Genomic DNA, 4,622 nt, shown 5'->3' on the forward strand with positions numbered 1-4,622 from the left:
GCTCGAACTTGGGTCCTCTGCAAGCGTCATACATACTACTAACTAGTGGGCCATTTTTTCATACCAAGATCTAGTTTTTTTGGTTTTGTTGTTGTTTTTTTCTCTCTTTTTGGTTTTTCGAGACAGGGTCTCTCCGTGTAGCCTTGGCTGTCCTGGACTCGCTTTGTAGACCAGGCTGGCCTTGAACTCACAGCGATCCGTCTGCCTCTGCCTCCCGAGTGCTGGGATTACAGGCGTGTGCCACCGCGCCTGGCTAGCTCTAGCTTTATTAAAAACAGGGATTTCCTTTGTTAAGCTCTCCCACTGACTTCCTACCTCCTCTATAGCCATTCATCCCCATGAGTATTTTTACTGTTCCTTTCACTTGACCCCATGCCAGATTTCTTTGGTATTTTGGGGGGACAGAGTTTCGCATAGGTCAGGCTGGCCTCAAACTCTATAGACAAGATGACCTTGGGTTTCTGATCTTGCTTACTTCACCTCTCACTTCTGTTATTACGAGAGTGGAATTCCGTGTCCATGCCCTGTTTTTATGTGGTGCTGGAAATCTAATCCAGATCTCCCTGCATGCCAGGCAAGCACCCTGCCAACTGGGCTACATCCCCAGACCCCAACCTCATGCTTGTTTGCCATCAAAACTTCCTTTAGGAATTTGCTAGGCAAAGTAACATACTTTAATAAAATACTTAAAATAAGACCGCACATTGCTTTCTATTAGTGCACGGAACGGGTCATCATGCTTGTCAACTTGATAGGTTTACAATCACCATAGAAATGAGTCTCCAGTTATGCCTGAAGAACATTTTAGATTAGGGTAACGGAGGGTGGGGGTGGGGAGACTCACCCTAAGGGTGGGTTGCACTTTTCCCAGGTCCTAGGGTCCTGGACTGAATAAAAAGGAGAAAGCAAGCAGAGAACTAGCAGCCAGTGCTCTCTGCTCCCGGACTGTAGTCAGTGTAAAAACCTTCACCAGCTCATGCTGCCTCGACTTCCCTAGGTGACCGACCGTACCCATTAATTGTGACCTAGATTAAACTCTTCTTTTTTTCTTTTTGTTTGTTTACTTGCTTGCTTGTTTTTGAAACAAGGTTTCTCTGTGTGGCCCTGGCTCTCCTGGAACTCACGTTGTAGACCAGCCTGGCCTGGAACTCATGTGGACCACCTGGCTGCCTCTGCCTCCCGAGTCCTGGGATTAAAGGCACGCACCACCACCATGCTAAAACTCTCCCTCCTCCTCCTCCTCCTCCTTCTAACTCTTCCTTCTTTTAAATTGCTTTTTGTCAGATATTTTTGTCCCAGCAATGAGGAAAGTAAGTAATACAATATATTACTGAAAAGACTGTTCAATGCTTAGAATACTCAAAGCCGAGAGCGTGGGGCTGTGGATAGCTCAGTCGCTAAAGTCTTGCTACACAAGCATGAAGAACTGAGTTTGAGGCCCAACACTCACATAAAAAGACAAGTATTTCCATGTATGCTGGTAATTCCTGCCCTGAGGAGGGAAAGCTAGGCAGATACTACGGGTTTATTGGCTATCCAGCCCCGCCTTATCAGTCATGGGATTCTAGTGAGAGACCGTGCCAGAAAACAACCCAAAACATCAAAAAAAACAAACAAACAACAACAACAACAACAAAAAACCCCCAACCTCACAAGGTCCATTGCTCCTAACCTCTGGCCTCCATGCACACAGGAGCATATGTAAACATACACTCACACACACATGCACACATTCACACGTAAAACCAAAAGAGTCATGTTCCTTCTTGGGAAAGTCTCTCCCAATTGCCAGTTCTAAGAAGTTATTTTACTTCCAATGGGTCATGGCAGTCACAGTGACTTCTGCCAGGTCCCTGGGAATGAGGTGAGAAAAGGAACAACCGAAGTAAAATTTAGATCTGTTAAAATGTGCTTATGGCCTAAAAGTTTATTGTTAATTTGTACAACATGTTCTGAAGGAAAAAGAACAGCTTCCTATATTTGAACTTGAAGTTGACACAGAGAGAAGCCATCTGAAGCCTCTGTTGCAACCATCCTATTGGCAACAGCCCGAAAAACAAACTCAAATAAAACTTATCTCTGAGGTTTTGGTAAGGTGTGGCTGAGTGGGTGATGTCACTTTCCCTTTCTTGAGCTTTGAGAGCTCTGTGAGGCCAGTTTCCAGATGTGGAGCTCACCCGTGGTGCACGTGACCGACAGCAGCTCTCACAGGATGCCGCAGTGTCTGAACAGCTCAGCTCCTGGTGCGGCTGCAAGTTTCTGTTTTAAGTGGTGGCCTGACAAATTGTTTACCAAATAAGTTTAAATAGTATTGATATTTTTTTCTTTTTGTTTTTTTTGTTTTTTGTACTTTGCTTTTGGGTTAGATATTAAGCATTTGACTGACTGTTGAATTCAAAACCAGCACATGCAAAAGTCTTCTTAGCAAGTGTTTGCAAAATTTTTTAAAGACAATAGTGAACATTTTGAGTACACACTTAAGTGCTTCTTCCAGCAAACTGGGCCTCTGGGAAGAGGATTTTGCTAATTGGATGGCCTGGCATTATTGCTTTTAGGATGAAAATGTGTGGAGTGCTTTAGGTATTTTTTGTCGAGAGATGCTAGAGTAGGGCCAGATGGAAAGGACCGTTTGATAAACAAGCTCTCAGAGCTGCAAATGCTTATGAGCTCTTTCCATGAAATGACAAAAAAAAGAAATTGATGTGTGATTGTCACTGTCTACGTTGCAGAACTTGCAAGATCTGAACAAGAAAACTGTAGAAATTGGGGCTGGAGAGATGGCTCAGCAGTTAAGAGCACTGTCTGCTCTTCCAGAGGTCCTGAGTCCAATTCCCAGCAACCACATGGTGGCTTATAACTATCTATAAAGAGATCTATATCTCTTTATACCTTCGGTGTGCAGGTGTACCTGTAGGCAGAACACTGTATATGAAATAAATAAATAAATCTTTAAGAAACAAACAAACCTGTAGAAACAAATAGACAGTTCACCTGCCCTTCTAGGGGACCCAGATTCAGTTCCCAGCACCCAAATGGTACAGCTCACAGCCGCCTGTACCTGCAACTCTAGGAGATTAGATACTCTATTCCAGCCTCTATGGACAACTATGTTCATGTATTTGGACATACATACACACACACACACACACACACACACACACACACACACACACTTAATTAATTAATTAAAATAAATCTTATTTAAGAATATGTGAGTGATGCCAGGTAGTGAATGCCTTTAATTTCAGGAGAGACAGAGGCAGGTGGATCTCTTTGAGTTCCAGACCAGCTTAGTCTACATAATGAGTTCCATTATTAATTGCTAATTAATTAATGTCTTAGGGTTTTATTCCTGCGAGGAGACACCATGACCATGACAACTCTTATATAAGAAAACATTTCGGGCTGGAGAGACGGCTCAGTGCTTAAGAGTGCCACCTGCTCTTCCAAAGGTCATGAGTTCAAGTCCCAGCAACCACATGGTGGTTCACAACCATCTGTAATGTGATCTGATGCCCTCTTCTGGCCTACAGGTGTATATGCAGGCAGAACACTGTATACGTAATAATAAATAAATAAATCTTTAAAAAGAAAAAAAGAAAACATTTCATTGAAGTGTTGGCTTACGGTTTCAGAAGTTTTGTCCATTAGCCTAATGGGAAGTACGGCAGCATGCAGACCAGGATGGTGCTGGAGATGAGCTGACAGGACTGTATTGTGATCCACAGGCAGCAAGGAGAGACTATGTGTCACACTTGGGTGTAACTTGAGCATAGGAGACCTCAAAGCCCGCCTCCACAGTGACATACTTTCTCCAACAAGGCCACAACTCCTGCTGCTCCCTGTGGGCCAAGCATTTAAACACATGAGTCTAAGGGGGCCATTCCTATTGAAATCACCACAATTAATTAAAATTTGAAAGTTAGTGAAAATTGTATGTTTGAGATGAACAAATGCTGTTTACCACAGAGCCATCTCTGCAGGCTCTATTGTTGTTGTTTTCCTATTAAAAAAAAATACCAAACACGTCACACAGGAAATGGTATCATTGTCCTGTAATGTCAGTTTTGAAGACCTGTTTGTTTGTTTGTTTGTTTTGAAACAAGGGCTCACTCTGTAGCTCAGGCTATCCTAGGTCTGATTACATAACTCGGGCAGGCCCTGAATTTGCACCAGTCCTTGGCTGTCTCTCTATAAAGTAGTACCTGGAAAGGAAGACATCCCCTATAAACTTTCCTGGATTGAGCCCTGCCCTGCCCTGCCCTGCTCTGCCCTGCCCTGCCCTGCCCTGCCCTGCCCTGCCCTGCCCTGCTTCTGCCTGTGCACACACTCTCTTATCACAACCTTCTTCACAAAAGGCTTGTTTTCAAAAGCAGGGTAACTGTAGTGTCCTCAGAATGTATAAATATCTAACCTAGGATTTCCTCTGGTCAGTCATCTGTTTCCTCAGTTCAAAAGATGAAATGGCGTTAGTGTTAGGATTCTGCTTCGGTTCGCCTACCTGTGATGTCATTGCCTACCTGCCATGGGGGCGTGGCCCTGCCAGGGCTATATAAAAGGACAGACCCTGCTCGTGGCCCCCTCTCTCTACCTCTTCCTCTTTCTCTTCCTCTTCCTCTCTC

Source organism: Acomys minous, assembly GCF_964271855.1.
Source record: "Acomys minous genome assembly, chromosome: 3".
Taxonomy (NCBI): Eukaryota; Metazoa; Chordata; class Mammalia; order Rodentia; family Muridae; genus Acomys; species Acomys minous.